Here is a 14,999-nt window from a genome sequence, read left to right on the forward strand (position 1 = left end):
GCTGGTCTCAAACTCCTGGCCTCAAGTGATCTGCCCACCTTGGCCTCCCGAAGTGCTGGGGTTACAGGTATGAGCCACTGCACCCAGCCTCTTCCTGAATTTAAATCTCTCCCAGCCTGTGTGTGTGTGTGTGTGTGTGTGTGTGTGTGTATGTGCCAGCCACACCAACCACATGCAATGGCTTCCCCCCTGGAAGGAGTTGTTCTGTACCAGAATAAGGGGGAAGGAAATACTGGTCAGAGGGATTTATTTTTTTAAAGCAAGCATGGGTATGCTATGAGTTATTGCTATTAATAATAATACAATGAAAGCATCAGACTAGTTTATTTCGAACTAGCTCTAGCATGCTAAGATGTTGCCTCTCCATTAATAACAGGGCCCTGGCTGCCTCGTTGATTTCATTATAGGCCATGGGAGGAATGGGAGGAAATGAACAGCTTCACTCCCAAGGGCTTTCATAACATGGATTTGGATCTCAGCCAGTGTGGGCAGTGGGGCTTCCCGGGGGCAGGGGACTCCTGGGGTGCTGGGAAAAAGAGGCAGCAACAAGTTGCATGGAGCATTTGTACCTCATTTATTTATTCATTTATTCAACAAATATTTATTGAGTACCATGTGCCAGGCACTGTGCCAGACTCTTACTCTGTCCTCATGGAGGATAGCCTTATGGGATCCAGGAAACCTCTCCAGTGCCTCTCAACTCTGGTCCTGTCAAAGCCACATGCTGGGTACCAATTGCTTTCTTTCTGAGCTATCTGCACAGCTAAAATGGGAGAGCTGGTAGAGTACAGTGGTTCTAAAATTGTGGTCCTTGGATGAGCAGTATCTGGATCACCTGGGAACTTACTAAAATACAAATTCTCAGGTCAGGAGATCGAGACCATCCTGGCTAACACAGTGAAACCCTGTCTGTATTAAAAATACAAAAAAATTAGCCAGGCGTAGTGGCGGGCGCCTGTAGTCCCAGATACTTGGGAGACTGAGACAGCAGAATGGCGTGAACCTGGGAGGCGGAGCTTGCAGTGAGCCGAGACTGTGCCACTGCACTCCAGCCTGGATGACAGAGCGAGACTCCATCTCAAAAAAAAAAAAAAAAAAAAAAAAAAAAAAAAAAAAAAAAAATTATCGGGCCCTACCTTAGATGGACTGAATCAGAAACTATTTTAGTGTAGGACACAGTGATCTATGTTTTAACAAGCCTCCAGGTCATGCTGATGTCCTGAGAACCAGGACAAAGTCGTGCTAAAGTCTGAGAACCACTGGTGGAATAATTAATTGTGTTGGCTCTAGTATCACACTGTCCATATCAGAATCTCAATGCTACTACATAAGAGCTGTGTGACTTTGACCAAGTTATTGAATCTTTCTTTGCCTTAATTTTCTCATTTGCATAATTGGTATAATTATGATTACCCTAAACCATTGTTGTACATATTACATCACGTGAAAAGGTTAGCACACAATTTCAGTTCTAGGAACATATCCTGTGGACATATTTCTTTTCTTTCTTTCTTTTCTTTTTTTTTTTTTTTTTTGAGACAGTTTCACTCTTTTCACCCAGGCTGGAGTGCAATGGCACAGGCTTGGCTCACTGCAACCTCTGCCTCCCGGGCTCAAGCGATTCTCCTGCTTCAGCTTCCCAAGTAGCTGGGATTACAGGCACCCTCCACCACGCCCGGCTAATTTTGTATTTTTAGTAGAGATGGGGGTTTCACCATGTTGGCCAGGCTGGTCTCGAACTCTTGACCTCAGGTGATCCACCTGCCTCGGCCTCCCAAAGTGCTGGGATTACAGGCATGAGCCACTGTGCCCGGCCCTGTGGACATATTTCTGCATATGCTGAAAGACAAGTGTAAGGGATCTTCGTTAATTTGTTGTTTATAAACACGCTATTTATTTATTTATTTATTTTTGAGATGGAGTCTCGCTCTGTTGCCCAGGATGGAGTGCAGTGGCACGATCTTGGCTCACTGTAACCTCTGCCTCCCGGGTTCAAGCAATTCTGCCTCAGCCTCCCAAGTAGCTGGGATTACAGGCGTGCACCATGGCACACAGCGAAATTTTGCATTTTTAGCAGAGATGGCATTTTGCCATGTTGGCCAGGCTGATTTCAAACTCCTGACCTCAGATGATCCACCTGCCTTGGCCTCTCAAAGTGTTGGGATTACAGGCATGAGCCACTGCGCCCAGCCGATGCACTCATTTCTGTAAAAAAAAAAAAAAAAAAAAAAAAAACTTTATAAAATCTTTTTTTTTTTTTTTGAGACAGAGTTTCACTCTTGTTCCCCAGGCTGGAGTGCAATGGCACGAACTCGGCTCACCGCAACTTCTGCCCCATGGGTTCAAGTGATTCTCCTGCCTCAAACTCCCAAGCAGCTGGGATTACAGTCATGCACCACCATGCCCGGCTCATTTTGTATTTTTTTAGTAGAGACGGGGTTTCTCCATGTCAGTCAGGCTAGTCCCGAACTCTCAACCTCAGGTAATCCGCCCGCCTCGGCCTCCCAGAGTGCTGGGATTACAGGAGTGAGCCACCGTGCCCAGCCTATAAAATCTTTATACAGATATAGGCTCATGTACATCTGAAAGGATACTCAAGGAACTGGTAACAGTGGGAGAAGAAATGGGTGGCTGGAAACAGGAGAAGGGAAACATTTTTACCATACATACACCCTTTTATGACTTTTAGATTTTGCAGTATGTGCATGCATTTTCTATTCACAAAAATGAAATTTTTTTAAAAAGGGGGCAGTACTTAGCACAATGCCTAGCAGTGGTGGCGGTGGTGGTGATAGCCTTTCTGCAGCTCTGGGCAGATGATTCACTGCAGAAATGCAGCCCAGAGATATCTAGAGGCTGGCCGTAGCCTCCAGACTGTCCTTCTAGCCTCTCGGTCTCCCTTCTTCATTCTATACGATCCATGTTTCCCCATCGGAGAATCTTTGCATTTTAGAGATGTAAAGGGGCTTCACATTTTCTAGTGCAACTGTTTTAACGATGAAGAAACTAAGCCCCCAAAAGATGCCATAACCAGTCCAAGGTTATCAACAGGGTTCAATCTAGGGCCTCTTTTACACCATCCTAAGTTTTCTAAAATTCTGCTGTCATTCCATCACTGCTCTGCCCATGACTCCTCAACCTGGCTATTAAGACTAGCTGTGGTCTAGGCCAAGCACAGTGGCTTATGCCTGTAATCCCAACACTCTGAGGCCAAGGTGGGCAGATCACTTGAGGTCAGGAGTTTGAGACCAGCCTGACTAACATAGTAAAACCCTGTCTCTACTAAAAATACAAAAATTAGCTGCGTGTGGTAGTGCACATCTATAATCCCAGCTACTCGGGAGGCTGGGGCACAAAAATTGCTTGAACCCGGGAGGCAGAGGTTGCAGTGAGCTCAGAGTCTCGCTCTGTCTCAAAAAAAAAAACCCACAAAAAACCAGCTGTGGTTTAACTCCCAACCAAATTTCCAGCCTTATTTGCCACCCTTTTCTTCTATGTGAATCCTCTACCTTAGCCAGATAGTTCTCTTTATTGACTCCAAATGCTCCTGCTTTCCAAATGCCATACTCTCTGCCTGAAATGCCTTTCTCTTTCCTGTCCATTTATTGTGGAGATTCTACCTAAACATGGAAGCTAAGCTTAAATCATACTTCCTTCAGGAAGTCTTCCCTGATTACTTCAGCTCACAGAGCTGTCTCCCTCTGAACTAGTTAAAAAATTTCTTGTGGCTGGGCGCAGTGGCTTACACCTGTAATCCCAGCACTTTGGGATGTCAAGGCAGGCAGATCACTTGAGGTCAGAAGTTTGACACCAGCCTGGCCAACATGGCAAAATGCCATCTCTACTTTAAAAAAATACAAAAATTAGCTGGGTATGGTGGTGCATGCCTGTAGTCCCAGCTACTCGGGAGGCTGAGGCAGGAGAATTGCTTGAACCTGGGAGGCAGAGGTTGCGGTGAGCTGAGATAGCGCCACTGCACTCCAGCGTGGGTGACAGAGTGAGACTCCATCTCAAAAAAAAAAAGTTATTGTAAAAAACTCCTGCTCCTTAAGAGGGACGTAGGATGTTTGTCTGCTTCTTGGGTAATGGGAAATTAACTTGGATAGAGCTCATTCCTCATTCTCTATTTCTGCAGCTATAAAATTGGGCCAATGACCTTAGCCCTCCTTATTGTCTCAGGAAAGCCCTGGGTGAGGATGCCACTGAGCCCGCCTGGAGCCAGGAGCTGGTCTGCAGAAACTGCTGGGCCTGTTTCTACTCTGATGTTTACTTGGCCTGGAGGCCCAGTGTGATGAAACCCGGCCCTGTTGCCGAGCACCTTGGGAGGCCTCCCTCCAGGGTCCCTCTGTGCTCAGACAGTGGCCCTTTGTAGAGTGGAGGAGCAGACTGAAAGCGGAGCTGCTGGAAACCGTTTCCTCCCCTCTGCCTCGAGCAACCTCCTCCCACAGCCACGGACCATCCTGTGCCTGGGTGGCCTCTGCTTTAAGTCTGCAGCTGGCGGGGTAAGATAGGGTCTCTAGGCAGCCTGCTAGGCTGGAAGGGTGAGGAGGGGTCCTGGCAGGATGGCCAGCTGAAACACAGCATCCTCTAACTCAATATAGATCACTTATAACAGGGCTTTCCAAAGAGGAGACTGGCCCCTTACAGGCAAGATTGACATTTCACCATCCCCTGCCACCACTCAATAAGCGCCTAAGATTTAGGCTAGAAGTGATGTGGTTTGTCCCTTCTGTCCCTACTTCACTGGCCCCTATACTCACTAGGGGGGGATTGGGAATCCTTAGACATAATCCCAAACCTGGTGGAGTAGGAGTTCAGTAAGTGGAGAAGAACTAGGAACAAGAGGAAAGAAGGTTTAAGAGTTTGATATAGGCTGGGCACGGTGGCTCATGCTTGTAATCCCAGCACTTTGGGAGGCTGAGGCAAGCGGATCACTTGAGGTCAGGGGTTTGAGACCAGCCTGGCCAACATGGTGAAACCCCATCTCTACTAAAAATACAAAAATTAGCCGGGCGTGGTGGCAGGCGCCTGTAATCCCAGCTCCTCAGGAGGCTGAGGCAGAAGAATCGCTTGAACCCGGAAGGCAGAGGTTGCAGTGAGCCAAGATGGCGCCATTTCACTCCAGCCTGGGCGACAAGAGTGAGACTCCGTCTCAAAAAAAGTGTTGTATAGGTGAAAGGACACTTAACTGGTCTGGGGGGCAGGAAGCCTGGGATTCCATTTCTGCTGAGCTACTGACTTGCTGGGTGACATTAGCTAGTTGTTTCCCTTTTCTATGCTTCAGTTTCCCAGCTGCGAAACCTTGGAGGTGGAGTAAATAAATGTTAAAGATTTTTGCAGTTCTAATTTTTCCCAATTCTTTGATCAGAAGGAGGAAAGGAAAGCTGGGGGTGGGTTGGAGGTAAATAACTGGCAGGATGCCTTCCATGGATTCACCTGCAGTCTCCAGGCAGCTTCTTCTCTGCCACCAAGATCTCTTCCCCTTCCGTTTCTCCCCCTTTTCTTTCCACCCCACTCTGAGGGCTTCTTGTGATGAGATCTAAAAGCTGTCTTACTTACAATTGCTTATCCTGTCTTTTGCCCACAAAGGGAGGAGACTGTGCACAATCATGGAGGGCAGTGGCAAGTCTGGTGGAGAGGGAAGGAGGTCAGGAAATAAACGAGAGAGGAAAATTAAGAGGTAAGGATGTGATAGAGGGAAGTATTGAAAGAAAGCTCAGGGAGAGTGAAAAGGAAGGAAAAGGGGAGAGAGAGGAGGTAAAAGTGAAGGAAAGAGGTTGAGTGCAGTGGTTATTCTTGTAATCCCAGTACTTTGGGAGGCCGAGGCAGGTGGATGACTTGAGGCCAGGAGTTCAAGACCAGCCAGGGCAACATGACAAAACCCCATCTCTACAAAAATACAAAAATTAGCGGGACATGGTGGTGTATGCCTGTAGTCCCAGCTACTGGGGAGGCTGAGGTGGGAGGATCACTTGAGCCCAGGAGGTCGAGGCTGCAGTGAGCCATGATGGCACCATTGCACTCTAGCCTGGGTGACAAAGTGAGATCCTATCTCAAAAAAAAAAAAAAAAGAAAGAAAGAAAGAGAGTGGAATGAAATGGAGAATAAGGAAGGTACAAATGGGAGAGAAAAACAGGAAAAGAAACCGTGGGAGAAAACCAGAGCGTGGGCAAACAAACATGCAAGTGGAGACATAGTGTTTTCTAGGACAACAAACACTTTAGTTTGGCTAGAGCTAAGAGTGTGGTAGGTAGACAAAATTAGAATCAGATTGTAGAAGGTCTTGGATGCCAGGTTAATGATTTTGAACTTTATATTTTTTATTTTCCTTTGTTCAAATCCCCTGTGATAAGTTGTTTTATTTTGTTTAGAGTGGGTATCAGGCAGATTTCTGGCCCAGAGGAGCATTTTATTCATCCATCCATTCAACAAGGGACTATGTCTTATCCAACTTGTATCCCTAGAGTATAACACAACATCTGCATATAAGACAGAAAGTAAGTGCTTGTTAAAATTAAGCATTTTGGCCGGGTGTGATGGCTCACATGTGTAATCCCAGCACTTTGGGAGGCCGAGGTGGGTGGATCACCTGAGGTCAGGAGTTCCAGACCAGCCTGGCCAACATGGCGAAACCATGTCTCTACTAAAAATACAAAAATTAGCTGGGCATGGTGGCATGCTCTGGTAATCCTAGCTACTAGAGAGGCTGAGGCAGGAGACTTGCTAGAATCCAGGAGGCAGAGATGCAGTGAGCCAACATTGCGCCACTGTACTCCAGCCTGGACAAGAGAGTGAGACTAGGTCTCAAAGAAAAAAAAAAAATTGAGCATTTGGAGAAAGCAGTAGTTGAGACAGTCTCACAGAGAATATAAGAATAATCATATTAAAAGGTAAAAAGTGCTAGGTGCCCAGAGACAGGCCCAGAAAAGGGAGATCAGAGGAGAGTGAGACAGCCTTCCCTGCTACCTTTAGCAGAAAAGTCCCAAAGAATATTATAATGGGGCCATCTTGGCTACTTGAATTAATCCTTGTGGCCTGAAAGATACATTCTGTTGGAGGGTATAGGGTTCTGTCTATCTTCTGAGTGAAGGGCAAAGAGTTCTCCGAAGAAAAGGGAGGGATTATTACTGGAAGAAGGGAAATTAGAACTGGCATGTCTGCCAGGTCTGCTGTAGTGGAACAAGGTGAGGCACGTATAGGGAACAGTGAGAAGGATTAGGAGCTCTTCAAGAGTGGTAACAGTTAAAAATAGAGCTACAGGCCAGGTGCAGTGGCTCACGCCTATAATCCCAGCACTTTGGGAGGCTGAGGTGGGAGGATTGCTTGAGCCCAGGAGTTTAAGACCAACCTGGGCAACATAGTGAAAACCCGTCTCTACACAAAATAAAAAATTAGCCAGGCGTGGCTGGGCGTGGTGACTCACTCCTATAATCCCAACACTTTGGGAGGCCAAGGTGGGTGGATCACCTGAAGTTGGGAGTTTGAGACCAGCCTGATTAACATGGTGAAACCCTGTCTCTACTGAAAACAAAAAATTAGCCAGACGTGGTGGCATATGCCTGTAATCCCAGCTACTTGGGAGGCTGAGGCAGGAGAATTGCTTGAACCTGAGAGGCAGAGGTTGCAGTGAGCTGAGACTGCACCATTGCACTCCAGCCTGGGCAACAAGGGTGAAACTCTGTCTCCAAAAAAAAATAAATAAATAAAAAGAAAGAGAGAGAGAGAGAGGTGCACCATGGAGGGCCTCAAATACCAAGCTGTGGAGTTTGAACTTGTCTCTTGAACTGAGAGTGCGCTTGTTGAAGTTGTGCTTTGGGAGTACTAATCAGGCCACCAAGGTATGGAATGGACTGGAGGCGAGAAGACCAGGACTGATGGGAAATTGTTCTGGCATGTCCTCTGGTAAAGCCTAAGCATGAAATCCTTCACCCACATCAATGTGTTTTCCGTTGTAACTTGGTTTGGTTTTTTTGTTGTTGTTCTTCTTCCCATTCTAGGTCAGTGGATTCAAAACGATGAAAGGTCACACCTCTGTCAAGGGGTGCTGTCCTTTCCTGGCCAAGTCTCTTTTATTCTCTTAGGGCTGCAACCTCTTCACCTGGAAAATGAATGGTCCTGTGATTTACGAGGGCAGGTAAGCACCTGCAAAGGGCTTTGAAGATTGATGGGCAGAGTTTCCAGCTCAATTTCTGGGGAGTGGCAGTATCAGCAGCACCCCGTCCCTGGCTCTGACATAACGATGGGAGAAGCAGCTCCAAGGCATCCTGCTCTTTTTTTTTTTTTTTGAGACAGAGTCTCGTTCTGTTGCCCAGGCTGGAGTGCAGTGGCACGATCTCAGCTCACTGCAACCTCTGCCTCCCGGGTTCAAGCGATTCTCCTGCCTCAGCCTCCTGAGTAGCTGGGATTACAGGTGTGTGCCACCACACCTGGCTAATTTTTGTATTTTTAGTAGAGATGGGGTTTCACTATGTTGGTCAGGCTGATCTCGAACTCCTGACCTCGTGATCCTCCCTCCTCAGCCTCCCAAAGTGCTGGGATTACAGGCGTGAGCCCCTGCGCCCAGCTGGCATCCTGCTTTTGAGCAGGAGGTGGCCCAGGCCATAGCCCAGAGTCAACTCTCTCCTCATCCCAAATATCTCCACAAAGGAAGACTCTATAGCATAGCCTAAGAGGGAGCATAAGACTTTGAAGTCAGACATCCCAGGCCTTGGTCCTCAGTTGTGCTTCTTCCTAGCGCTGGTATTTTGAATAAGTTATGTAAGTTACCTGAGCCTATTTCCTTGTATATAAAATGGGGGTTGCAATACTAATTTCCTGGGCTCGTGAGAGTAGAGTAAGCTAAAGCTAAAAAAGCACTTGGCACAGTGCCACACAAGCCACGGGCACTCGGCCAGTGTGAATTCCTATTCATTTTTTAAGAAACGGAGTCATGTACTGTTAGAGGTAGAGAGGTGTTAGATATTCCTGGTCCAATCCTCTCATTCTACAGTGGTAAAAGGACTCCCAGGAAGGTTTCCTCTTAACCAATCTAATTCTCTTCTGTCACAATATCTGCTGATTCTGTCCTCAACTAGAAGCAGGGAACTGAGCTCCTCCTTCTATGCTTAGCTACATAAATCCGATGTGAGTTCTATACCTGTTCAAAAAAGGGTATTTTGGTTCCTCCATTTTTTTACCCAAGAACATTTGCCTATCATTTGCTCTTTGCTCTGCTAAAGGTGAAGACAATTAGTGTCCCATACTCAAAGTGATCACGAATATGTGGGAAGATCATGAGCAACACAGTATAGATGAATCCTAAGTAAATCCAGCAATCTTGGAATATCTGAAGGAATTTGCTCCCAATTATTCTTAGATAAGCTAAGAAATAAATACAACTGTTAGTTATCATGTTTGTGTTTTTGTTTTTACTCTGCTTAATTTTTTAACATTTTTATTTATTTCTATAATTATAGAAATGGGGAGTCTCACTATGCTGCCCAGGCAGGTCTCCAACTCCTGGGATCAAATGATCCTCTTGCCTTGACCTCCCAAAGTGCTGGGATTACAGGTGTGAGCCACTGTGCCCAGCTTCTGCTTAATTTTTATTTCCCAGTTGGCAGGGGCTCCCTAATTCTTTAGCTTTACTTTTTTATGGATAAAATATACATAGCATAAAATTTATCATTTTAACTATTTTTTGACAAACAGTTTCTTTATTCCTCCTCCTCCTCCTCCTCCTCTTCTTCATCTTCCTCTTCCACCTTTTCCTGGGCAACTTTAGCAGGACCCTTTGCACCATCAAACTTTCCTTTTGCCTTATAGTCAGAAACATCCTTCTCATACTTCTTCAGCTTTGCCGCCTTAGTGATGTAAAGCTGCTTTTCACTGTCATTTAAGCTATTCCACATTTCACCCAACTTTTTTTTTCTTTTGCCACGTCTCCAATAGAGATGCCAGGGTTTGTGGATTTGATCTCGGGGCAGAATTCTGAACAGAACAGGAAGGATCCAGACAGTAGCCTTTTGGGGCATTAGGATCCTTCTTGCCTCCTTTAGCTGGTCCATAATCCTTCATTTCCCGATCATAGTGTACTTTATTCGCCTTTGCCATTTCATCGAATTTAGACTTCTCTTTCACAGACATGGTCTTCTACCTCTCGGAGCACTTCCTGGAATATTCTGCAAAATTGACAAGGACCTCTGGGTTTTTCTTCTTATGTTCTTCTCCGCACATCTGCACAAAGAAGGCATAAGCAGACATCTTTCCCTTTGGTTTCTTGGTGTCACCTTTAGCCATCCTGACTGAATTTCTTCTTCCTTCCCGGCCGCCTAGCGGGAGGGAAGGCGGAGGGGAGTGAAGGGCGTGGGAAGGAGAGGGAGGGCCCTGGGAGGCGAAGCAGCGGGAGGCGGCGACGCGGCCCGAAAGTTCTGCAGGCGCTGCGGTGGCGGCCCCATTTTAACTTATTTTTTATTTTTTGAGAGGGAGTCTCGCTCTGTTGCCCAGGCTGGAGTGCAGTAGCGCGATCTCGGCTCACTGCAAGCTCCGCCTCCTGGGTTCACGCCATTCTTCTGCCTCAGCCTCCCGAGTAGCTGGGACTACAGGCACCTGCCACCACGCCCGGCTAATTTTTTGTATTTTTCGTAGAGACGGGGTTTCACTGTGCTAGCCAAGATGGTCTCAATCTCCTGACCTCGTGATCCGCCTGCCTCGGCCTCCCAAAGTGCTGGGATTACAGGCGTGAGCCACCACACCCGGCCAACTTAAAAAAAAATTTTTTTTTTGAGACAGAGTCTCCCTCTGTCACCAGGCTGGAGTGCAGTGGTGCGATCTCGGCTCACCGCAACCTCCGCCTCCCGGTTTCAAGCGATTCTCCTGCCTCAGCCTCCCGAGTAGCTGGGATTACAGGCACGGGCCACCACGCCCAGCAAATTTTTGTATTTTTAGTACAGACGGGGTTTCGCCATGTTGGACAGGCTGGTCTCGAACTCCCGATCTCAGGTAATCTGCCAGCCTTGGCCTCCCAAAGTGCTGGGATTACAGACGTAAGCCACCACACCTCACCCATTTTAACTATTTTTAAGTATACAATTCAGTGACATTAAGTTCATTCACAAAGTAGTGTAATCATCACCACTTCCTATTTCCAGAACTTTTTCATCATCCCAAACAGACACTCTGTACCCATTAAACAACATTCCCCATTTTCCCCTTCCCTCAGCCTCTGGTAACCTCTATTTATTTTAATTTCTGTCTCTACGAATTTACCTATTCTAGATACTTCATATGAGTGGAATCATACAACATTTGTATTTATTTTTGTTTGTTTGTTTGAGACAGAGTACAGTGTTGGGATCATAGCTCACTGCAGCCTCAACCTCCCAGGCACAAGTGATCCTCCCACCTCAGCCTCCTGGGTAGCTAGGACTACAGGCACACACCACCACACCTGGCTAATATTTAAAAATTTTTTGTAGAGACGGTGAAACAGGAACCCTCGAAGGGTGTGTAATGGGGGTGTGGCTTGCTTCTTCAGTGCCCTGCTGCTCAAACCTCTAGGGGAGCATACAGATGGGCAGGCTGTGGGGCTCCGACCCCACAGCAGTGTCTAGGGGTGAAGTTTACAGCTGAAGCCCCAGTGGGCGTGTGTTATAGGGTGCTCTTTTAGGTTGCCGTATATAGGCGGCTTGTGTTAACCAGCTCAATGAAACCCCCTTCCTTACCACAAGGACAGAGGGATTTCTGTATCCTGGGGTTTCTTGCCTTGTTGTACCTGGAAGAACTGGATCACATGTGGCTTGGAGAATGAGTGCAAGGTTTTATTGAGTAGAACTAGCTCTCAGCAGATGGGGGAGTTGGGGAGCCAGAAGGGAAATGGTTTTCCCCTGGAAATGTTCTCATCATGTTCACCAACATGGTGAAACCCTGTCTCTACTAAAAATATTTTTAAAATTAGCTGGGCATGGTGGTGTGCGCCTGTAATCCCAGCTACTCAGGAGGCTGAGGCAGGAGAATCACTTGAACCGGGGAGGCAGAGGTTGCAGTGAGCAGAAATCGAGCCACTGCACTCCAGCCTGAATGACAAAGCAAGACTCCGTTTCAAAAAAAAATGTTAGTAAGGATGTGAAGAAAGTGAACCTTCATATATTGCTGGGGGACTGTCAAATAGTATCGCTGCTTTGAAGTTCTTCAAAAAGTAAAACAGAGTTACCACATGAACCAGCAATTCCACTGCTAGGCGTATATCCAAGAGAAATGAAAATGTATGTTCATAGGCGGGGCACAGTGGCTCACGCCTGTAATCCCAGCACTTTGGGAAGCCAAGGTGGGCAGATCACTTGAGGTCAGGAGTTCGAGACCAGCCTGGCCAACAAGGTGAAACCCCGTCTGTGCTAAAAATACAAAAATTAGCTGGGCGTGGTGTCAGGCACCTGTAAGCCCAGCTACTCGGGAGGCTGAGGCAGGAGAATCATTTGAACCAGGGAGATGGAGGTTGCAGTGAGCAGAGATCATGCCACTGCACTTTAGCCTGGGCGACAGAGGGAGACACTGTCTCAAAACAAACAAACAAACAAAACCACAGAAAAAAAACAAAACAAAAATGGAGGCTGGGGATGGTAGCTCATGCCTGTAATCCTAGCACTTTGAGAGGCCGAAGTGGTCGGATCACCTGAGGTCAGGAGTTTGAGACCAGCCTGACCAACATGGAGAAACCCCATCTCTACTAAAAATATAAAATTAGCTGGGCATGGTGGCACATGCATGTAATCCCAGCTACTCGGGAGGCTGAGGCAGAAGAATCGCTTAAACCTGGGAGGCGGAGGTTGCGGTGAGCTGAGATCTCGCCATTGCACTCCAGCCTGGACAACAAGAGCAAAACTCCGTCTCAAAAAAAAAAAAAAAAAAGGGAGGTGGGGGGCGCTGGCTGTGGTGGCTCACGCCTGTATTCCCAGCACTTTGAGAGACCGAGGTGGGTGGATCACCTGAGGTCAGGAGTTTGAGACCAGCCTGGCCAACATGGTGAAACCCCATCTCTACCAAAAATACAAAAAAAATTAGCCAGGAGTGGTGGCACATGCCTCCCAGCTACTCGGGAGGCTGAGGCAGAAGAATCACTTGATCTCGGGAGGCAGAGCTTGCAGTGAGCTGAGATGTGAGCTGAGATTGAACCACTGCACTCCAGCCTGGGTGACTGAATGAGACTTCGTCTCAAAAAAAAAAAAGAAAGAAAATGTACGTTCACACAAAAACTTGTACACAATGTTTATCGTGTTATTATTTCTTATAGCCGGCAGGTAGAAACAACCCAGATGTCCGTCCACTGACGAATAGCTAAACAAAATGTGGTATATCCATACAGTGGACTATTATTCAGCCATAAAAAGGAATAACACTGATTCACACTACAACATGGATGAACCTTGAAAATCTTATGCTAAATGAAGGAAACCAATCACAAAATAACATATATTGTATGATCCATTTATATGAATAAATCAAGACAGAAAGTAGATTAGTGGTTGCCAAGGGATAGTAGGAAGTTGGGAATGGGGAATAATGGTTAATAGTGTGACTGCCCAGTGGGCTCACCTTGCCCACTGCCAAGACAGAGCCGATTTATCAAGACAGAGAAATTGCAATAGAGAAAGAGTAATTCATGCAGAGCTGGCTGTGCGGGAGACCAGAGTTTTATAATTACTCAAATCAGTCTCCCCAAGCATTCGGGGAGCAGAATTTTTAAGGACGACTTGGTGGGTTGGGGGAAGCCAGTGAGCCAGGAGTGCTGAATGGTCAGGGATGAAATCACAGGGAGTCAAAGCTGTCTTCTTGAGCTGAGTCACTTCCTGGATGGGGGTCACGAGATCGGATGAGCCAGTTTATCAATCTGGGTGGTGGCAGCTGATCCATCAAGTGCAGGTCTGCAAAATATCTCAAGCATTGATCTTAGGAGCAGTTTAGAGAGGGTCAGAATCTTGTAGCCTCCAGCTGCATGACTCCTAAACCTTAATTTCTAATCTTATGGCTAATATTATTCCTACGAAGGCAATCTAGTCTCCAGGCAAGAAAGAGGTCTGCTTTTGGAAAGGGCTGTTATCGTCTTTGTTTTAAACTATAAACTACGTCCAGGCACGGTGGCTCATGTCTGTAATCCCAGCACTTTGGGAGGCTGAGGCAGGTGGATCACTTGAGGTCAGGAGTTTGAGACCAGCCTGGCCAACATGGTGAAATGCTGCCTCTACCAAAAATACAAAAATTAACCGGGTGTGGTGGTGGGCACCTGTAATCCCAGCTATTCAGGAGGCTGAGGCAGAAGAATCGCTTGAACCCAGGAGGTGGAGGTTGCAGGGAGCCGAGGTCATGCCATTGAACCCCAGCCTGGGTGACAGAGTGAGACTCCGTATCAAAACAAAAACAAAAAAAAACTATAAAAACTATAAACTAAGTTTCTCCCAAAGTTAGTTCAGTCTATGCCTAGGAATGAACAAGGACAGCTTGGAGGTTAGAAGCAAGTAGAGTCGATTAAGTTAGATCTCTTTCACTGTCTCAGTCATAATTTTGCAAAGGCAGTTTCAATAGGCATGGGATTTCTTTTTGGGGGTGATGAAATGTTCTGGAATTAGAGAGAGGTGATGGTTTCACAACTTTGTGGATATACTAAAAACCAACTAAATTGCACACTTTAAAATGATTAATTTTATATGTTAATTATATCTCAAGAAAAAGTACAGTATATGATAGTAGGCACCCATGTACATACTACCTAATTCCAGAAAAAAACTGTTACAAATACAATTGCAATTTCCTATGTACTGTTCTTCCATCCCATTCCCCTCCCTCTCTACCCAGAAGTGGCCACTACCGTGAAGGTGGTGTTTATCATGGCAATTGTCTTCATTTATTTGGGCTGCTATCATGAAATACTTTAGACTGAGTATCTTATAAGCAACAGAAACTTATTTTTCACAGTTCTGGAGGATGGGAAGGCCAAGATCAATGGGGTGGTGGTTTCTGGTGAGGGC

The 14,999-nt window shown here is 46.4% G+C and overlaps 1 pseudogene; it reads right to left on the reverse strand.

Annotated features, from left to right (window-relative positions):
- Nucleotides 1-9,695: 9,695 nt before the first annotated feature.
- Nucleotides 9,696-10,290, reverse strand: LOC101135198 (high mobility group protein B3-like; annotated as a pseudogene).
- Between the last annotated feature and the right edge of the window lie 4,709 nt (nt 10,291-14,999).

Source organism: Gorilla gorilla, chromosome 21 (genome assembly GCF_029281585.2).
Source record: "Gorilla gorilla gorilla isolate KB3781 chromosome 21, NHGRI_mGorGor1-v2.1_pri, whole genome shotgun sequence".
Classification (NCBI taxonomy): domain Eukaryota; kingdom Metazoa; phylum Chordata; class Mammalia; order Primates; family Hominidae; genus Gorilla; species Gorilla gorilla.